This window comes from Callithrix jacchus, chromosome 7 (genome assembly GCF_049354715.1).
Source record: "Callithrix jacchus isolate 240 chromosome 7, calJac240_pri, whole genome shotgun sequence".
In the NCBI taxonomy this organism is placed as follows: Eukaryota; Metazoa; Chordata; class Mammalia; order Primates; family Cebidae; genus Callithrix; species Callithrix jacchus.
Window position 1 is genome coordinate 157,043,360 of NC_133508.1, and position 22,644 is coordinate 157,066,003.

General features: G+C 43.7%; 1 protein-coding gene across 3 annotated transcripts in view; it reads right to left on the reverse strand.

Moving 5' to 3' along the window:
* Window positions 1–22,644, reverse strand: part of TBX15 (T-box transcription factor 15) — a 114,033-nt gene that overhangs the window by 85,781 nt on the left and 5,608 nt on the right. Inside the window, exon 2 of one of the 3 annotated variants that reach the window (XM_054236703.2) lies at window positions 740–826. The exons of the other annotated variants lie outside the window; for them this stretch is intronic. The gene's annotated coding sequence lies outside the window, so the exon portion shown is untranslated. The remainder of the gene's footprint in view (window positions 1–739; window positions 827–22,644) is intronic. 3 annotated transcript variants of the gene reach the window in all.

The window sequence follows — 22,644 nt, forward strand, 5'->3', positions numbered from 1 at the left end:
AGCAGAGCTGGGAGTAGCATACGCCTAACCCTGTTCTTTCCCACTATAAGCTCAGTCACTTCCATGAACATCTCCTTAGTACCTGCCACCTGGGAGACTCTCTGGTAAGCTCTGAGGGGAATGTGAAGATGCTAAAGGTACAATCCCTGCCCTCAAGGTATGGTTCAGGTGCGGAGTTAAGACCCCCCTCCTTTAATCAAGACAGACTATGGTACTCATGGTGAAGCAAATGACAATGGCTTTGGACCTCCTACAACCCAATAAATGAGTGTTTATGGAAGAACTTTTTAAGTTACAGTCAACTTCTACTTTTTCAGATGAACTATAAGAAGTAAAGCAGTATTGACGTTTATATCATGAGGATACACCCATTTTTCAAAAGTTCTAGTACGTTAAACCCAAATCCTAGACAACAACATTTCTTTCTTCTCTGAGGACAGAGTTACACAAAAGCCACATTCATTTTTTGTAGAACTCTAAGGAAGACTGTATAAAGGTCAATTATTACAGACCAGCACTGCTAAAATGTTTGGCTATGTAAGCTCACAATGTCTTCCAATATCAGATAAATAAAAAGTTGACTATGGCTTTTTTAGGTAAACCCTAAAAACAGCCTTCAAATTCTGGTTGCCTACATGACCTCAAATGGTACCTACATTTCCTCAGTGCATAATGACAATTCAGATGATGATAAGGGTAACTATCATCACTTCTCCCAAAGGTAAAACAGGCTACTTACTCTTGTCTCTGTGGCCAAAAGCAACCGTCCGCACGCCATTCAGTGTTTAAATGACAATGATGCTTTGTTCCAAAGCCTCAAAATAACCTAGACAGACACGTGGAAAACTGATAAGGCTTCATGAACTTCAGTGAGTCACCTCACTGCCTCCAATCAATTACGAAACACTGGTACATCATATCAAAGTGCTCTCAAAAATGGCCAAATCAAGTGCTAAATTTTCATGTCCCCATAAAGTGTAGCCTCTAGGGTTTCAGGGACTCTCCCTGCCCCTTTACATGGTTTCCTCGCCCCATTGGTTTATTTGCCTATACAATGAAGACTTCAGTAGGAATCTAGAAAGTCGATGCCAATGATGATCTTTGGAAAAATATCAACCGTGAACACTGACTATTCAGGTAAGTGTATTAATTTAGAAACGGTTATTACATAATTAAGTTACAAGTTGGTAGGAGAGATCTTAAAAGCAGAACTAGTTCATGACAACCCCTCAGTTCCATTAAAACCAAAACTTTCAGCGGGTCTCAGTGGCTCACGTTCGTAATCCCAGCAGTTTGGGAGGCCGAGGCAGGTGGATCACAAGGTCAGGAGATTGAGACCATCCTGGTCAATATGGTAAAACTCTGTCTCTACTAAAAATACAAAAATTAGCTGGGCGTGGTGGCGCGTGCCTGTGGTTCCAGTTACTCAGGAGGCTGAGGCAGGGGAATCACTTGAACACAGGAAGCAGAGGTTGCCGTGGGCCAAGACTGTGCCACTGCACTTCAGCCTTGTGCAGAGCAAGATTCCATCTCAAAAAAACAAAAGCAAACTAAAACTTTCCAGAAAGAAGGGAAGAACAAAACTTCTAAGGAATCCAGTTTTCAGAAAGATAGTATATTTTGAAAATGGAGATAAGAAACAAGTCACTTTTAAAAGTTTATCATTCAGGTCGGGAGTAGTGGCTCATGACTATAATCCCAGCACTTTGGGAGGTTGAGGTGGGCGGATCACAAGGTCAAGATATCAAGACCATCATGGACAACATGGTAAAACCCCATCTCTACTAAAAATACAAAAGTTAGCTGGGTGTGGTGGTGTGCACCTGTAGTCCCAGCTACTCAGGAGGCTGAGGCAGGAAAATCACTTGAACCTGGGAGGAGGCAGTTGCAGTGAGCCAAGACCATGCCACTGCGCTCCAGCCTGGTGACAGAGAGAAACTCTTTCTTAAAAAAGAAAAAAACAAAGTTTATCATTCAGGTTTATCATTAAATTGCATTAAATTATCTAATCTCTGAAAGTTTTTTTAACCTTTATGCTGTAAAGCCTAATATTCTTGTTGAAAAAGAAGAATAGAGAATATATGTCCAAGTAAATAAAATAATCCATGACGGGACCTCATATCCTTAGAGCAAAACCACAGTATAATATTAACTCACAGAAATAACGAAAATGTGCTTTTATGAGGTTAAAAAATATAGCAAAAAGTTGATTTAGGACATTACTTTAGCAAAACTATTACTAATCATGAATTTGAAGGGCTCTTTCACTGAATCGTCCTCCTCTTCATAAAGTCTTCCCAAACACTTTATTTCAGACCTGCATTACTGCTTTCGTGGACCACCATAGGCATCTTCCCTAGTGACAGTAGAAAAGTTTTCTAGTTTCATTCTGACATTTTTCCCTCTCCTGACCATCAGAGTACATCACTAAGGTCCCTGTGCTTAGACAGGGCTATGATTCGTTTTGCCCAAAGAACTGTGACGTAGTTAACTTACAGGGTAAGGCCCCCATGTAACCCTCTCCCCTTGCCATGGCAATGTTGAAAGCCATGAGTTGAGATGGTGGAACTACCAACTGAAAGCAGACTGGATCCCCGAGCCACCACTCAGAAGACAGTCATGCTGGAAGATGCCCAGTCTCTCAGTGTTATAGACTATTACATCAGTGAGTTTCAATCAATGAAATCAGTTTGTACCTCTATAGTCTCCTCCCACACTGAGTTTAGTAACATGACTTGCTTTAGCCAAGTGGACTTTTGTAAGGTGATGGAAGGGTTGATCCATGTTTCCACGCTGGAGCCTGTCCTCTTAGAACACATGCTCTTAGAACCCGGCTGACATGCAGTGAGGAAGCCCAAGCTAGCAACAAAGAGAAGCCACATGGAGAACAGAGGAGATCATCCAACAGCCGAAATGGAGACTACAGACATACATCCACTGTTAGGCCATCTCAGCCAGTCCTTTGAGCCGCCCCAGCTGAGGCCCCACATATCATGAAGCAAAGACGAACCATATCTGTGCCCTGAATACCTGACCCATAGAATCAGGAGCAAACTAAATGGTGGTTTGCCACCAGGGTTTTAAGGCACAAGAAACAAACTTGTATATATTAAGCCACTAGGACTTCAGGGTTTGTTTGCCACTGCCGTGAGGCTAAACCCATCCTGACTAAACTCAGATCCCCAATTTCTTATCCTTCCCCATTCCATGCTTTAGCATCTCATTTACAACTGTGACATGAATCTCCCTAAGACATGGCCCTCGGTACGTAATAGTTACTGACATTAATAGATCACCAATTGTAGATGACTTTACCTAATCCTTAGGACAAAACCTTTATAGATAAGTAAACGGAGGTCAAGAGAAATGAAGCAACTTGCCCGTGTTTTCAGACATAGTGAGGAATAGAGTCAAAATTCAAACCCAGCCTAAGCTAATAACCATTATCCTCCCTAAAAACTTCCAGGGGCTCCAAATATCTACTCAATTATCCTCTATGCCTAGATTGTAAAGTTTTTAGGGCAAGGACTATTCCTTACTCATCTACATATTGTAAGTGTTCAATAAATAGTTGTCAAATTTAATTGAATGGGCTATTTGTCTCAGGCCTCTTGTAAAAACAACCTAAAGGCTGTGCATGGTCAAAGAAGGCATATGCACTGGGTCAAATCAGCCACATGGCTCATAGCTGCTTGCAGTCACTCTGGAGAAAGGTGGGAATAGCCAGCTGGAGTCATGGTTTGGGTCCCCCTCCAGGCTTTTCCAGTGGTTCCAATTCTTTCGTACTACAGGAAGAGATAAACACCCTTCATATATTTCCTCTCACCCCCAACTGCAAGGAAAACAGTAACACTAATTAGTTGTAACAGGGTGTTCATTTCACACAGGTCTCAGCAGGTTGCCCTGCCGTTCTTTGAAATGGTCTGGAAACAGCCTTTATTTTAAACATCTGAAGATAATTGAACCAAAGTTGCACCCAGAAAACCTGAGTGACATGCCTTTTATTCTCTTCCTTGCTAACAAGAAATGTTTGCTGCCATTTCTTATTTACTCAACACCTTGAAAGCCTCCGGCACTGAAGACTTGCACCCCAGGATCCTAAAAGAATAGGTTAAAGTCATGATCAGTAATAAATAGAGGAACAGGGAAGTCTGAGATATTGAACAAAACCCCACGCCTATTTAAAAGGAAGAAGGAATTACTCTACAAATCTATAAACTTAAGCTCTGTACCTGGAAAAAATGGAGAAGTTGGGGAGAGAATTGAAGAGAATTTATGATGAAATCAATTTCCAAGCATTATACCCTTCAAATACAAGGGTATTAGGTGGCAAAGACAAAAGTATTTTCTAACATACTGTTGGCAAATGGATAGTAAAATAGGCTGTCATATGCTGTGGGTGGGAGTGTAAATGGAACAACCTTTTGGGAGGGTAATCTGGAATCACCGTCAACATTTTAAATGCCATGACTTCAGCTGTACAACTCTACTTCTAGAATTTATGCTATAAATTCTGTCACAAGAATGCCCCAAAACAATCGTGGAGCTTTGTTCAAAGAAGGAAATGACTGGAAACAACCTGAAGGTCCATTAAAATAGGTTCAATAAACATTATGATAGATCCACACGATGGGATTCTATGAGACTTTTAAAAGAGGGGGAGCGCCTGTAATCCCAGCACTTCGGGAAGCCGAGGCAGGTGGATCACGAGGTCAAGAGATCGAGACCATCCTGGCCAACATGGTAAAACCCCATCTCTACTAAAAATACAAAAAAATTAGCTGGGTGTGGTGGCGGGCGCTCCTAGTCCCAGCTACTTGGGAGACTGAGGCAGGAGAATTGCTTGAACCCAGGAGGCAGAGGTTGCAGTGAGCCGAGGTCATGCCACTGCACTCCAGCCTGGTGCCTGGTGATGGAGCGAGACTCTGTCTCAAAAAAAGTAAAAATAACAAAATAAAAGAAGGGGAAGTGGAGCACCCGCAAGAATGGCTATTGCACAGTCTCCAACACAACAGCTCAAAACTAAAATTATAAAGTCTAAAGTACTATATGTATTATGCCACAATTTCTGTTCTTATTTTAAAGGTTTGTATATGTGTGTGTATGTGGGTATGTGTATATAAGGACTCATATACATCATACATGTATCTGGAATGATGCAAAAGGAGACTGGTAACCGTGGTTATCCTGGGATAAGCTAGGAAACTAGGGATGGGAGATCACTCTTTACTTTATGCTGCTCGCTATTCATTTTGGGCTGTTTGGATTTTTTTTTAAAGGTATGCAAATTATCTGAGTTCTTTTTTTAATTTATAAGTAAAATGCATCACAGCCTATTAGAGAATAGAAACTGGTGGGCCAACACAATCTTCTCAGTCACAGAGGTGTGCCTGGTACTTTAAGATGAAGATAACAGAACAAATCTTGTAATTTTGAGGCTTTGATTCATTCTTTCAGGGAAAACCGAAGGCCCATTCACAGAAGAAGATACCTAATGGGCTGTCACCCAGCAGAGATTTCATAAATTGTGCAGAACAGGTGCTCCCGGGCCTGCTGGGCAGCAGTTGAGGAAACAGACAGGTCAACATTCTGGGCTTAGAAACACTGGCCCCTCAAAAAAGGTGAAGGAAACCCTCCACATCACTACTATGTTCCTCTAGGCCTGGCCCTCAATCCAATTCCTAGGAGAACTAGGAGAAAATCCATTGCATGTTCAGAGGCCCTAGAATGTAAAATGGTATTCAGCCTGCCTCCAGCACATCCTCTTAACTTTCACCCGGGCTGCCCAGGGTAAGGAAAGGAGGTAGGGAAAGGGGGAGGGCACCCTGAGGAAAGGAGAGCGTACTGAGGCTGGGAATTTGAACGGGAAAGCAACAGATCCGTCCCAACAGCTCTGCTCATACCCGGCTGTGATCTTGCTTAGGCTGTCTTCATTTGCTTTCCCACTTCTAAGATAAGACTAATGATTCCATCTTCTATGTTTTTGAGAGAATGAAATACAGTTGTCAACGTGACTTTCTATCCTGGGGCAGAAAGTACTTTGAGAAAATAAACTGCTATACAAATATAAAGTATTAGCAGTATTATGCAAGTGATCTTTTCGGAGAAAAGCCATCTATTTGACTAAATTTTCTAGGCAGCTGGTTCAGTCAAAACAGTTAATCTGATAGCTCAGCACAGACAAAACCCCAAACTATGATTATTCATTAATTGCCACACATGTTAACTAATAGCACACTTATTTCAAGCCAGGGATGCTGTGAGAACTGGACATTCAGAGATAAAGACAGAGTCGTGACCTATAGGAAATACCAGATGTAGTGAAGGGGACAGATATAAACAAACAACTGGACTCCAGTTCCATCACTGCAGTATACTGTTGGAGGTAAAGCAGAGTGCCACCAGAGGAGAAGAGAAGGATTGACCTTGCGACACCTACATTATCAACCTTCACATGCAGACTCACCAAAGTTTTATTTTTTATTTATTGGTTTGTATTGTTTTCACTTAGCCAAGCATCTAGGTGAAAATTTCAAAAATGAAGGACTAAAATTGTCAAGATTTCACAGCGGTAAGACTGCTATATAAAAATCATAAGTAGCAGCGTAATTAGGCAATATTTCAAATGAAATGATTTAAAAGAATGTGTTTATCACCACTGAGCTAAGGTTTTACGCTCTCCGTGTGCCTGACAACACATAACAATATTCCATAGAAACAGAATCTCATCAGCCAACTCAGCAAATCACATCCATCAGTTAAGTGAGGGAAAGGGACATATAGAAGACCCGTCAAAGCAGTTGTTTAAAGCCACAGAGAAAAGAAGAGGTTACCCAGATGTTTCACTTTTAACCCTGTGTCTTATTCGATTTAGTGTTTCATTCACGTCTAAGTATCATCCTATGAGGAGCATAGCTCCCTGAGTTAACCTGCATAAAATTAAATTTAATTCTAATTTAATTCACTTCCAGAATGGGACTCTGTTGTCAATGTTAAAACCCTGAAGGAGTTTCATTTTCCACGACCTCTGTAAAATAACAAGTTGTATTGGCCACAACCAGAAAAACATCCCAGCCTCATTTGCTTAGGGAGCCTGTAATCAGATATTACCTACTGCCCTCACGTTACTTCGGTAGCCACAAGTCACTCCTATCAAAACAAAAAGTAATTTTCTGACCTACCTACAGTAATGAATGTTCTCGGTTATGACATTTATTTGTTTACTGGTAGAACTATTACAATAGCATTAAAAATACAGGATCCAGAGCACTGTGACCATTTTTGCCAAATGTGCACTTCTCAGGCTTTTTCTCCTGGAAATTCCTAAGAAAAAGACAGTGATACAAAACAGTGTTTTCCAAACCTGGCTGCCCATCAAAATCATCTGAGGACTTTTTTTTCTTTTTGGGAGATAGGGTCTCACTCTGTCACCCAGGCTGGAGTGCAGTGGTGTGATCTTGGCTCACTGCAACCTCTGTCTCCCAGGTTCAAGCTATTCTCCTGCCTTGGCCTCCAGAGTACCTGTGATTATAGGCATGCACCACATTAATTTTTCTATTTCTAATAGAGATGGGATTTCACTATGTTGGCCAGGCTGGTCTCGAACTCCTGATCTCAAGTGATCTGCCCACTTTGGCCTCCTAAAGTGCTGGGATTACAGGCACGAGCCACCATGCCCAGTCTAACATCATCTGAGGCCTTTTCTGAAAAACAAACATAAATGCTTTCTCATGATGGCATACACACACACACACACACACACACACACACACAAACACACACATATATATTGCATATATATACATATTGCATTTGTAGGTAAACAGGCTGTTTTGCCAATGCTGTTGGGTGAAGAAGGAAAGACCCAGAAGTTTCAGCATGGAAACTAGTTTGGGCATCTGTTCTGATGTGGGCTTCCAAAAGAAGGTGTTGGTGCCCCAATTCCCATCTAAAGAGAAGCAGCTGATGTGAAACTTGGATTACAGTTATACTGAGCCCCAGAGCCAGGGAGCACAGGGAGCTTCCCTGTTTGCCCAGATCCTCATCTAGAAAAAGACACCAGTCCTCCATCTCCATCTTGAACATCAGGCACTTCAGCTTCTTTGAAAAGTATCAATAGAGGTGTGATTAGAAAATAGGTGTTGGGGTTTTCCTAAGATAGAACAGCCCAAATGGCATAATCAATACATCACCGAGCATGGATTGTTAACAAGATCTGGGTTAAAGAGAAACCTTCTTGCAAGTCATGGAAAGCAACAGCACAGCAGTCAGAAGATCTCTTTCCCCAGAGTATCTGAACCATGTTTCTTAGCATCAAGGACAAATGGACTTACTCCCTATACCTAGCGCAGCTCAAAGGACAGACCTCTCCCAGCAGCCTATGGCTCAGGTTCATCCTATCTTCTCCTTCACGCAATAGGACCCACTTCACTATGAAACAAAAAATAGGGGAGCTTTCAATCTCTGTGATTATAAGGATGTCAAGGCAGTGACCTTCTGGGGTTACTCTCTGGAGCTGCTGATTCTGACCTTCTGGACCATAAAAGACCTGAAGAGCAGCCTATAAGAGAACCCTGTAAGCATTAAGAAGTAGCATGCAGATGAATGAATAATGAACTTTTAAATTTTTATGGACAATATATATCCTCAGAAAGCACTTCAGCATTTGAAGAGCCTTGTTCTTCAGAAGTGTCAAATTGGGTCCTTCATGACGTACAATCAGATCTTGGTGAGTCATCTTGTACAACCTGGGTCACATTCCCTTGAGAATACAGAATAAGAACCTGGTACCACAGGGCTCAGCCCTGAGCTGGGATCTCCTATCAGTTCATGCACATATTCCACACTGCTCCCAAAAACACCAGGTTATTCAACAATTCCTAGAGTCTGTCTATTAACATTTAAATGCCCACAAATATATCTTGAAGAAGTATCCTCCATTATTCAAGATCAAGGATTCTCAACTAGAGAAAGATGGACTAAGTTATTCTGATCATTTGCATAGTAAGTGCAGAGAAACTCTCTTTTCCCACACTTGGAGCTCAAGGAATCCATTCACCCCAAGTCTGTTGGCCTTTGATACAGTTTGGTTCTATGTTCCCACCCCAATCTCATGTTGAATTGTAATCCTTGATGTTGGGAGAGGGGCCTGGTGGAAGGTGATTGGATCATCGGGCAGATTTGTCCCTTGCTGTTCTTGTGATAGTGAGTTGTCACAATATCTCGTTGTTTAAAAGTGTGTAGCACTTCCCCCTGTGCTCTCTCTCTCTCCTGCTGCCATGTGAAGACATGCGGTCTTCCCCTTCACTTCTGCCATGATTGTAAGTTTCCTCAGGCTTCCCCAGCCACGCCTGCTGTACAGCCTGCAGAACTGTGAGTCAATCAAACGTCTTCCATTCATAAATTACCAGTCTCAGGTGGTTCTTTATAGCAGTGTGAGAATGGACTAATACAGTCCCCTTGTATAAGTTTGGCCCTCCATGCCTGCCTCCACTCTGCAGGATTTAGAATATAACAATGGCTTGGAAGCTACCAACCCCGCAGAACCCACAGTGACACTGGGTCAGCCCTAGCAGTCCACTGCCACTGTGGCCACACTAGCTGAGAGTTCACACTGAATCAAGAAGACCTTTATCTTCTAAACCAATGGATTGTTAACAAGATCTGGGTTAAAGAGAAACCCTCTTGCAAGTCGTGAAAAGCAACTGCCATAGTAGTCAGACATCTCTTTCCAAGCAGCAGCAGGAAGGCAGGTCTTAAGGCATAAAAGAAGAAAGGAAATAGCAAATCGAGGCTGTTTTTCTCCTTGACCATCTGTGTCAGAATCAAACAGTACTGAGAATTTTACATGTAATTCAACAGGACCAAAAAGCACCTGGCACTCTGTGGATATCTGCTGCTGACTCTTTTGACCGTGCAGTTTTTTAATGCATTCTCACAGAGCTGCCTTACATTTCTCAGCCCTCCACTGTGCTCACTGATTACCTTGTGTTTGAGAGGGTTTTTCTCCTTCCTTCTCCTGACAATCTGCCTTCTCTGGTACCATGGGGCTGAGCCCTGAGCTGGGATCTCCTGTCAGTTCATGCACATATTCCACACTGCTCTTGGAAAGAAAAAGCCAGAAAAATTTCTGTCATTCTGCTTCAGCTTAACCCCGTTCTGCTCTCTCAGGCACACATGCAATCTGTCTTTCATTTAGAGATATTTTTTGCACTTCTGTTTAACACCAGATATTTTCAGATTGACTTTTATTCTATTTCTTTTTCTCCCTTGCTGTGCGGAAAACAGAGGCTGCTGTGGTCATAATCCTGAAACAAATAGGAAAAGAGAAGGCAGAGAGGTTCCCACAAACGAATTGTTTCTAAATGCTAACGCCTCATCGGGCAAAAGCTCCTAAAGAGACTCCATGAGCCTTCAACAATTTCTGTCTACGAAAATCTTAAATGTCCTTTCTTTCTTCTTTTTTTTTATTTTTATTTATTTATTTTTATTTATTTTTTTTGAGACGGAGTTTCGCTCTTGTTACCCAGGCTGGAGCGCGACGGCGCGATCTCCGCTCACCGCAACCTCCGCCTCCTGGGTTCAGGCAATTCTCCTGCCTCAGCCTCCTGAGTAGCTGGGATTACAGGCATGCACCACCGTGCCCAGCTAATTTTTGTATTTTTAGTAGAGACTGGGTTTCACCATGTTGACCAGGATGGTCTCGATCTCTTGACCTCATGATCCACCCACCTCGGCCTCCCAAAGTGCTGGGATTACAGGCGTGAGCCACCATGCCCGGCCCCTTTCTTTCTTCTTTTAAGTCCAGGGGTCTTATTCATATTATAGAGATTCCAGAATATAGAGATCAACTGACATGTTCCAGGTTCACACCAGCAGGTGACTAGCAGGCCCCTCATGCTGGACTTCAGGGTCATCTTGAAGCCACGTCATCCGTGAAGCAGCCACAGCAGTCAAAAAACCCATCACTAAAGTCTGACAACCACCAATTCCATTTTAAAAATGTTAACTGAGAGCCAACAGGAATTCAACGATGAGTAAGACACAGTGCTCTCCAGGGTTTTTCAGTCTAGTTGGGGCTAGTAAAATGAATATTTCCTCCACAATGTTATAGTTCACGGAAATATATGTTGCATGTCATAAGAAAGGTATAAAATATTAATTTTTACAGGCTTCTGTTTTATCCATTCTTCTGTGACCAATGCTAAAATGTAGAAAATATCAACCAAAATCTTGGTATGAGTGTGTATATGTACTTACATATGCACAAAGATGGCCACAGAATAACAGAGATGGCCGAAGCCAACAATCCCTTGGGTATAGGCATCAATTGCCCAAGAGCCTAAGGGTTAATGCCAGTCTAATAAGGCAAAAGGAATAGAACAGGTGTGCAACCTGCCAAGAAAACAACAGGTTAAAATCAAACGACTGTCCTGTCCATAGTGTGAAGCCTGCAGGTATTCTCTGCTGATAAAGGCAGGACAGGAGCCTTGATTAATGATCGAGTCAGATTACTCCGGGGAAGACCTCCTCCCGAGAGGAGCTGATAATGGCCAAAGGTGGACCCTTGTATTAGTCAATCTTGGCTAGGCCTTCGAGAGTTGCAGAACAGCTAACTGGGGCTCCTTTGTGGCCAGAAAACCACAGAATGGACATATGTAATGTTCTGAAGCCCTTGCTTGTTTGAATTTATACATCACGTCAACATTTATATCAAATTGCCCTTTTCCATCTTAGAATATTCCTGTCATATTTGGTGCTCATGATAGGTCTTGTAAACATAGAACAAACTTTCTTTGGAAAGAATTTTAGGGGGAAAAGCAGAAGGAATGGTGCTCCAGACAGCAGAAACAATGGCACGGAGAGGAGAAAAAGCCTGTGTGGAGAGGTGCTATGAATAGGGCAGCAGTGGAGAGTAGCCAGGGAGGGTCGTGTGGGACCCTCTTGTGCCAACACTCTCCAAATGGTTTCTTTTCCTTTCTTTCTTTCCTTTTTTTTTTTTGATGGAGTCTCACTCTTGCTGCCAAGGCTGGAGTGCAGTGGCAAATCTTGGCTCACTGCAACCTCTGCCTCCTGGTTCAAGTGATTCTTTTCTCTCAGCCTCCCAAGTAGCTGGGATTATGGGTTCCCACTACCATGCCAGGCTAATTTTTGTATTTTTAGTAAAGACAAGGTTTCACCATGTTGGCAAGGCTGGTCTTGAACTCTTGACCTCAGGTGATCTACCCGCCTCTGCCTCCCAAAGTGCTGGGATTACAGGTGTGAGCCACTGCTCCCAGCCAAATGGTCTCTCATAAGAACACTAAAGAGTGTCTCAGTTGCCTCAATGTCTGAAAAGTATAATTATGAGCAAGGTAGACAGATAACATTAAGCACTCCCTAATTTTGCACCAAATATGACAGGAATATTCTAAGATGGCAAAAGGCAATTTGGTATAAGTGTTACTGACATGATGTATGTACCAGACACTATGCTAAGCACCTTAGATTTGTTATCTCATGTAAGTCTCACAACAACCCTGCAGCAGTAGTATTGCTCTTATTTTACATGTACACGGCTGAGGCTCAGTGCCTAGGTCATGCATTAAAAGTCACAGCCAGAATGGCTGCTCAAATCAGGTCTCCCTGACACTTCCCTGCTGTTCAGTGCCACTCCTCTGGCCTCTGTCTACTGTCTTAGCGTCCCACACCAAGCAGCCTTCTCCGTTTCTGGTATATGAAGGCCCTCTGCTTTCAGGCTTTCAACACTCACACTCACACTCATCTCCCAGCAGAGGCCATCTAATACACTATAGGGTTAGTACTCAGCTGACCAGATGATGAACCCCCGCAAAAAAGCCCTCAGAATTCAGAAAAAATAATGCTGGGTAAAAACCCCTCAAAAGTCTACACCTCTACACATGCCCAAAAACTGCCCTTGAAATAAAACAGATTCTTTATTCTCAGCACTCACCAGCAATGAGCCACACAGCTGTGGGGGCCTAGCAATCTGGGCAGGAAAACAGACAGGCAAAGAAAAAGAAGAATGCAGTCAAGCCCCAAAGAAAAAATGTTAACATCCAGAACCAGTTCACCCACGCAGGCTCGGGAGCTGTTACACCCAGTTCTCCATAACACCCCTCAGCCCCGCCCCCAACACTCCCTTACAGACACACATGTACACACACACCGACACCCACACACACACACTCACACACACTCACACACACTGGCTGAGGCTTGGCTTTGCTCACCGCTACAGCAGTCAAATTGACCTGTGTCTTTAGGAAGCACCTCCTGCAGTACTTACCACCCAGTCAGAATATCACAGAGATGCTTTAAATCTCTGTCATGTCACAGTCTAATCTGGGTCATGCACAGTTGTACCAGATGGGATCTAATGTTCCCAGGATTAACGTTGGTCATGCAGCTAGTGCTCTGAACACTGGCGGGGGCCGGGGGGGAATGAAATGACTAAGGCCTGCCCAGTTGCATACCTTGCAGAATCTACATTTCTAATTTGATAGATCTTATGGATGAATCCAGTAAATCACCCAAGATTGCAGTGTTCGTCCCATCCTCTGCCACACTCTATATTTCAAGAGTTTGGCTTTCTATGGGTTCCTTGGGAAAGGAAATGGACCCAGGGATTCATATGCTTCTGTGGCTGCAAGAGCGTATCAAATCCCATCAATCAGTTGCCTGCATGTAGTGGGGCTGGCAATCGCAGAAAGCAAAGCTTTAAAACAGAGATGGACTTTACATCTTTCTCTTTTTAGCTTCTAAAAGCCATTTGTTTAACCACTGGGCACAACAGACAGGAATATGACAGACTGTACAACTAAACAGCCAAGAAACACATTAATGCTAAAATCCACACACTGAAACGGGGGTGGGGGGCCGGATTTTCTTCAAATCCCTGCTGGAGACATCAGACTTCCTAAGAGAGGAGGGTTACTTGGAGTGGAGAAAAGTGATGGAAAGACAGTGAACAGGTGTGCCAGAGAAGCATGAAACCTGTGGTTAAGTTCTCTGAAACTCACTGCTGGCATCTCATCCACTTACAGCATCAGGAGAGCACAGGAGCACACGGTGTAAGCGTTCACTGAGATGAGAGACTTCTGCAAATAACTGCTGCCATACCAAGCAAGGCTACTCTAGATAGAGCTGTTACAAAAGAAGTGAATCAGAGCAGTCACTCAGAGGTTAAAGTTAAAGCTTCTACTCTAACAGCGGGTGTACTTGCCCTGGGTCCTCAAGGCAGTTTCCTAATCCTAGGGCATTAAAAAGAAGCCACTGTGGAAATCAGAATCTCTTCCTTTGTAAATTCAATCCATGGCAAAGGGATTTCAGCTGTGATTACTGAGTTTGAAAAAATCAACAGTACTTAGAAATGCACGAATTGCCCCTCGTTGCAACTGATATGTCTCTAAGCTGTTCCATTTTGAATCAATTACCAGTAAGATCCCATCCCGTTGTGAAGGGAGCAGGGAATGGGTAAAACAGAGCAGTTAAAGTTTCCCCTGAACTTCATTGCATGAGGAGATTTAGGGTGAAGAGGTTTTAGATAAAATTCATTGTGTAGTCGCTACACTTCAGACGCTGAGATTTCTGTGCATTCAAGTCAAAGAAATGCAGGTCACACTGGGAAGGCTGCACATGCGCCATTCCAAAGACCGCGGCTTAGAAAATCAGCCCTATATCACTGCTACACAGAGACCTCTCCTAGCAGGTATGGAGAAGTCACCTGAGGAGCAGAGGAACTCATAATGACAAGCAAGGAAGTAATGACCTGGAAACGATAAATAAGCTCTCTCTCAGTCACAATTGACCATTTCTGTTTTGGTGACAACGTTAGCCGCGAGCATAAACTTCCACCTTCAAAGGTTCAACATTCTCCCTAGAGCTCTTCAGAGTCATGTACACGGCAGTCAATACAACCTAGTAGTTAAAGATATTACTCCGGAAGCACACGGGGCTAGGCTTAAATCCTGGCTAGTGCTTAAAGTATAGTGGAGCTGTGCATCTGTGGGTGAGCTATTTACACTGTTGAGCCTCAGTTTCCTCATGTGTAAAATGGGGAAAGAATTACCTTCCTAGGTAATTCCAAGGCCTACTGGGTAGATGTAATGAGAGAATGAGAATAAAACCATCCACACAGTATGTGGTACAGAGTGTGCTCTCAATCCACGAACGCTGCTGCTGGTTAGAGGTGGGGACACCGAGCAAGACTGGAGAAGTATAGGAACATCTGTCTTGGAGATAAAACGTGGGGCGGGGTCTATTCTGCAGAATGAGAACTGGATTCCAAAAGGAAGGAGCCGCTCCCTTCTCCTCTGGATGGTCCCGCCCTCAGCACTTCTTAAAGGCCCTGGGCTTCTTCAAGGAGGCTGAGGGAAGTTTCTCTTCTCTGTTCCTCTTTCCTAGGAAAGCCACCTTCTCTCTCTGTTGCCAGAAAATAGTGTAAACGAAGGCCAAGGTGAAACAAAAATGTTAAAGACAAACAGTAAATGATCAAATCCAGGTTTCTGTTTTGCAAAAGGAAGAAAACTGGGCAAACCAGGGCCGCCGAATGTGGATTGTCCAGTCCCACGCTGGGCAAACCAGGGCCGCCGAATGTGGATTGTCCAGTCCCACGCTGGGCAAACCAGGGCCGCCGAATGTGGATTGTCCAGTCCCACGCTGGGCAAACCAGGGCCGCCGAATGTGGATTGTCCAGTCCCACGCTGGGCAAACCAGGGCCGCCGAATGTGGATTGTCCAGTCCCACGCTGGGCAAACCAGGGCCGCCGAATGTGGATTGTCCAGTCCCACGCTGGGCAAACCAGGGCCGCCGAATGTGGATTGTCCAGTCCCACGCTGGGCAAACCAGGGCCGCCGAATGTGGATTGTCCAGTCCCACGCTGGGCAAACCAGGGCCGCCGAATGTGGATTGTCCAGTCCCACGCTGGGCAAACCAGGGCCGCCGAATGTGGATTGTCCAGTCCCACGCTGGGCAAACCAGGGCTGGGGTTTCTGCTGTTTCTCTTAAAAAAGACTTCCAGTCTCCTCTTTCCTGACATTCAGCTTAACTAAAGGGTTTCTTTTAATTTAGACTCTTTCTTCTTTTACTCTTTTTGTTGTTGTTGCTTTAATTCATCCAACCAACACCTACCAATCCTCTACTGCGGCTTCAACTAACTGGTACAACGGGCTCATTTTGCCCAGAATCCTAACGGTATACTGGAGTATGGCTTTAGAAACAAAGAACGAGTCCTCCTATTTCCTATCAGGTAAAGCCTGATCTTTCGGTGATTTCTGGGCTCCAGAAAGAATATGAAAAACTAACCAAAGAGAAACATCTTGTGTTATTCCACTTCCCTGCATCCAGAAAGGCCCTCCTGACTTCTTTAAGCAGAGTTCCGGGGGAGTTGGTAAAGCTGAGTCTCCTCAGGCCCGCTTCTGCTCATCTACTCTCCCTACTGTATGCCAGCCAGCTACTCCCCACCCCTTCCTTCCCCAGATGCTCAATCAGGTTGGCATTTCGCCTCAGTGGAACCTTCAATAGCGAGAGCTGTCAAAATTCCTTTCATCTTTAGTCACCTCAGGTACTCAAATTCTGTACCGTTTCTAACCAGAAGCTATAAACAAAGTGAGGATTCCACTTCAAGTCCCAAACAAAAATGTGGCACATATACACCATGGAATATTATGCAGCAATCAGAAATGATGAGTTTGTGTCGTTAGTAGGGACACGGATGAATCTGGAGAACATCATCCTCAGCAAACTGACACAAGAACAGAAAATGAAACACCGCATATTCTCACTCATAGGTGGGTGATGAAAAATGAGAACACATGGACACAGAAAGGGGAGTACCAAACACTGGGGTCTATTGGGGGGAAAAGGGGAGGGCCAGTGGGAGGGGGAGGTGGGGAGGGATAGCCTGGGGAGAAATGCCAAATGTGGGTGAAGGGGAGAAGAAAAGCAAACCACACTGCCATGTGTGTACCTACGCAACTGTCTTGCATGCTCTGCTCATGTACCCCAAAACCTAAAATCCAATAAAAATTTAAAAAAAAAGAATAGGGGCAGAGGGGCAATGGCTGCTACAGATTACGATTTGCAACAATTTCTCATCCAAGCTGTTCACCAAGGTGAGTCATCACTGTCAATTAAATTGATAGGAATAATAGGCATGATGCTAAATCTTTTGTTCCTGTATGTGTACTATATCATGTAATTCTCAACCCTTTAGTGGACACATTTATTATTTCAGTTTCACAGATGCAGAACCTAGGGTTGAGGATGATTAACTAACTTCCCAAGGTCATACAACTAGCAAGTGTTAAAACCAGGGCGCAGACAGAACCAGTCTTACCCCAAGTATCTGAGCTTTTAACCACTACACTGGATAATTCATTCATTCATTGCACCAAATAGAAATAAGATAGAGTATTTCGTGGGTGTTTTGACATACATATAATTGTTATATATACATATACATGCACATGTATAAATAGCACAGAGGCTGGGACAGAGTGCTTGTTTAATAAATGTTGCTATTTGTTGCTGTTGTTTTTGTTGTATCATTATGATTGTTTTATTATCTATTAAGTGTTTCCTACGTAACAGCCACTTGTCCTAGGTTCTAGAGATAGAAAAACAATGAGGACAATGTCACTGGCCTACAGTAGTTTACAGGGTAGTAGCGACAGAGGACGACTACTAAATCCACAGACTCCATGATGGCAGAAGTCTGCACAGGGGCTGCACAGATGAAGGTGGGGAGCCATCACTGCCGTTTGAACCCAGCTGCAGAAGTCTGTAAAGAAATAAAATCCTACAAGATAGAAACATGAGAAACCCTCCTGGGTGTGTGTGCTGGACACAGTTTTGCGTCTGACCCTGCCCTCAAGTTCAGCAGCTATGAATAGAGGCCTTGAATGCTAAGCTGTCTTCTGATCTATCTTGTTGACAAGCATTCTGCCTGTTACTAAGTCATCCTTTTAGCATTCTCACGTCTCTGCCAGATCAAGATCTCGGCTTAGCAGACGAGACATGGAAAATGGTTACTAGTGCTTTCCACCAGGCTCTAATAGTAATGAGGGGCAACTGATTTTTATTGGCCCACCGGTTCAACTCGCCAGTGATGGAGCTGCTTTTTCAACCCTCGTTTTTCAAATGCAGAGTTTTTCCAGTTATTTCTGGGAATGGCACAGAAAATGTTCAAAGCATAAATAACTTACATTTCCTTTAAATTCGCTATTGCTATAGAACCCTTTCAGCAGCGTTCATGCAAGCAACAATAGGTTACATCATACACAAGGACTGGAAATCACTGATCCAGGACTTCTGAACATGTGATATTAATATAAAAACTTTTTCAAGAACTTTATGAAAGCTTTTAATTTTAGCTCTAAAAATCTATTTTTTTTTTCTAATTCTTTGGCCTTCTGTTGCTATTGCTGTTAATTTCTACAAATGCAATAAAATTGCTTTGTTCCAATGAAGTAAGAATGGGTCAATTGATGGCCAAACTACTTTAGGAGAAAATGTTAATATTTCAAAAAGCAAAACCAAAGTTAGGGCCACAGAATCTTGCAGCTGAAAGGGCCTCAGATGTCATTCGAGCCTCGTCTCCCTCATGTCACAAACGAGGAACTGAGGCCTCATCAGTGGCTGTAAAACAACTTTGAAACTTCTTTTTTCAACATTAATATGTCTTCTTTTAAAACACACATCCCTGGTTCCAGCATCAATTAAAAAGTAGCACTAGCATCTAGGACTCCTAATTGAAGCCCCTCTAGCCCTCTTTCTACCCTAAAAACATGTAATACAGAACATGAGAGTCTGTGTTGAAAGCTTTGCAGGAGGGTGAAGACATATATATCCACATAAATAAGTAAAAAGTTTCTGATATATTTCACAATTCAGTATTCCTCTGGCAGCTTGTTTATGCCTTTCATTTTCTAACTAAATCTTTCTTTCTAAATAGGGCCTGCATATAGCTCCCACCCTTTGATGTCAAATAATCAAATTATTAATTGAGCTTCTAAATTGAGAAAAGTTCTCTGAACCCAGGGAAGGCACCGCTGTGTTCATAACCACTTGCTGCCTCAAATGTTTGCCCCTCTCCACTGTGAAAATCATTTATTTATTTTTCAGGAGCAAGAGTGGAAGCGCTAAACCACCCAAGGCACCCAATTCCTAGGTTTACAACTCTGAGCCCTGTATCCTGGAGAGATTAAAGCTCTGGAGCAAGGACGCATCGGGACAGGACTTCCCTCCAGAAGGGAAGCCATTCCCCTTGGCGTCTTACAGAACAGTTATTTCAGCTACTGGTAGTCACTTCTCGCTCTGCTTGTACAGTTGTCTGGTTTCTTTTTCTTTTTTTTAATAAAAGAATTGGTTCATCGTTTTTTTAATCCCCAAGAGCGGCGAGAAGGACAATCATTTGCTTTTCTCTGTCTCGGTGGGCAATGCCCGCTTCCTAGGCGTGAGCATCCCTGCCTCTTAGGCACCCAAGGGTCCTCCACGTCTCGATCCCACAGGACGACTTTGCTTTTTAACAGACGAACTACGATATTTGCTGACCCTAGAATTACCCATTTGGAAATGGTTAGGGATTAAAAGTTCTTCAAGTCAGCGGATTCTTGGTTTTCTAATCGCTAATGTTTGAAGTCAGTTTGATTCCTGGGAAATTTGTTCTGCCCGATGAAAGCAAAAGCTGGAAGTCCCCTCGGGGCGCGAGGTGTAAGACCCTTGGGACCATTTGCATTTCTGTCTGTCGTTGGCGGGTTCCTGACTTTTTTGTTTGGGCGGGGGGAGCCTTTCACCAGGGCCTTCCCGGTTAGCCCAGGGTCCCCACATTTCTGCAGGATCGAATGAGAGCTGAGAACAGTGGCCATCCCCGAAGGTCCCGGGTCCCGGGTTTCCAAGGCGCACGCGGCGAGGCGGCGGGGCCAGCGCGGACAGGAACCCCGGGGCGCGAGAACAGGAATCCCGGCCTGACCCCGCCGCCGTTCCCGCCCCGTGGCGCCGCCGAGGCCGGGCGGAGGGGCCGAGCGCTGGCAGACGCGGCCACCGCCCCGTTCTGACTTGTGAAGGTCACGGAGCTGCTCTGTTTTCCCAGAGATGGGTTCACGGGAAGAGATGCAATCCCAGTCCTGTCCGCGGCGAAACGGAATCTGAAATTCCTGGAGGGGTGGGGGGGGGGAGAACTGGAGGCCTTCAAGGTGCGTGGAGGAAACTGGGGGGGCGGGGGACGGAGTGGCAAGTAAGGGGGTTAACTGCTTCCCTTCCCGGACCCCTGTCCGCGGCCGAAACCACGCGCTCCCGACTGTGAGACGCTCAAAGAGAACGCAGCGGTGAGGGGTGAGGAAGATCGGTTCATGCAGTTGAGAACTAGGAGCTGAAACTCCCGGCCCCGGGTTGGGTCTATAATAATGTCCTCTCTCATGTTCCCCTTCCAAGGAAACGCCACTCGTCTTCTGTAGTGGGTGGTTTGTGTTTTTGTGTTTTAATCCTCTGAGGTATATGACAGCATGTTGGAAACTGTCAGCTCATTTGAGCCTTCCCAACTATATTGTAGAAAATAAAAGAAGGCAAATAGGAAGTTTTTACATGCGTTTCTTATCTTCTTAATTTCCCCAAATCGCAGTGTTTCTCTGGTTATTTCTATAAGCCATTATTATTATTCAGATTTCTCTTAGTTATTCCGTTTACTTTCTACATGGAAGAACACGAAACCACTTTTTAGAATTAAAAGCACCAGTCTGCCCATCGAAAATGGAGATGGCATTATTACAAGATTAAATGCCGAATTGAGTTAGAAATATTTCCACTTTCCCTGTTCTTTTAAATGGCATCAGTACATTCTCAATTTCTAGTATTTGACCGACCGGTACTTCTTTTTGTTGTTGTTTGAGACAGAGTCTTGCTGTCGCCCAGGCTGGAGTGCAGTGGTGCAATCTCTGCTCACTGCAATCTCCAAATCCCGAGTTCAAGCGATTCTCCTGCCTCAGCCTTCCAAGTAGTTGGGATTTAAGGTGCCCTCCACCACGCCGGCTAGTTTTTGTATTTTTAGTAGAAACTGGGTTTCACCATGTCGGCCAGGCTGGTCTTGAACTCCTGACCTCGTGATCCACCCGCCTCGGCCTCCCAAAGTGCTGGGATTATAGGCGTGAGCCACTGCGCCCGGCCTTGACTGGTACTTCTGACTTTGGTCACAGTCATGAGTTTATTTACAAGTTAAATAAAAATGCTCATTACCTGAAAGTTGCAAATCTGGGATGCGCTCGAATCGTCACATGATGCCTGGGGGTGACAAAGCTTTTGGCCCTCCAAATTTTTATACATTCCCAATTTGTTGAACTGGCAACACACACACACACACACACACACACACACAAACACACTGGCAGTTTTTTGTCCCAAATTTTTTTCTACAACCATTCAGAACTGACATTTTGATGTGGATATAGTGTTCTGGTGGTATATGTGGTGTTCACACACATGAATAAGCACATACATTTGTGAATAACATACATTTTATACAGCTATCTATAGAATATATAAAACACTAGCTAATATTAAAGGTATAAAATGAAAAGTAGTCATTGCATTGGTGAGGCCTGTTTTCACTCTGGTATCAAAAGCTCATCACCAGTTTTGCAGTCAGCAAGCTATGGGGCCCAAAAGTGAAGCCATTAAAGGTACTGAATAAATGTTGATTGGTCCTCACTAGTGGCTTGAATTCCCCCTTTCCCATTTCACAGCGGGTCCTCCCTACCAAATCACATTTTCCACCCCTGACACTTAGAGCAAGGGCCTCACTTAAATTAACTAATGATTATCCTTCCCCAAAGAAGTGTAAACAGGATGCTAATTTATAATTTGCTAATTGCTGTTCCCAGTGCTGACCCCTGAGTATCTCAGTCATGCACATATAAAATTCCAGGCTTACTAGAAACCAGGAAAAGCAAAGCAAAAATAAACCGCATGGATGAGAAAGAGTAAGGAAAGGAGATTCCACATTCCACCAGTTCCTTAGTTTTCCCTTTCGTGAAAAGTATCTCAAAAGGTCAAAACATAAAGCTCAGATGGGAAAAGCATTTAAATATTTTCTCCTATTGAACTACTTTATCTTTGGAGAGTAAGAAAGCAATCACCAGCTACACTCCTCGAATAATAATAGAATGGGGTTCTGCTTCTGGAAGGGAGAACGGTATATAACATGACAATCTGCCCTCTATTCCTGTGGAATTTGCACAGCTTTAAAAAACAAACAAACAAACAAAAAATTATAGCCACTCTGAGAAGGAATTCACAGATTTAAGAGGTCATTGTTTTTCTCCCGGGTGTGAGAAATAAATTTCTACCAGAGTCTAAGATCAGGGTCTCAAAGCGGTCTTCTCATCTTATCATTTTTTTTGGCAGTAGAACGATTGCGATGGACCTGAAATACTTCACTCGATAATAGCATTGACTGCCCTAGAGAGGATTGGATGAACACAATGTTTAGGCCTTGTGAGCCAAAATGTACTAATCCCTTTCTCCTTGTGGACTAATATGAGGGTTAATGAGGAGGGACTCGTTTCCCAGGTTTACAGGTAAATGGGGAACGCAAACCACAACACACAGTGTTTTTAGTTTTGGTCCCCAGTTTAGGCATTGCATGCCATT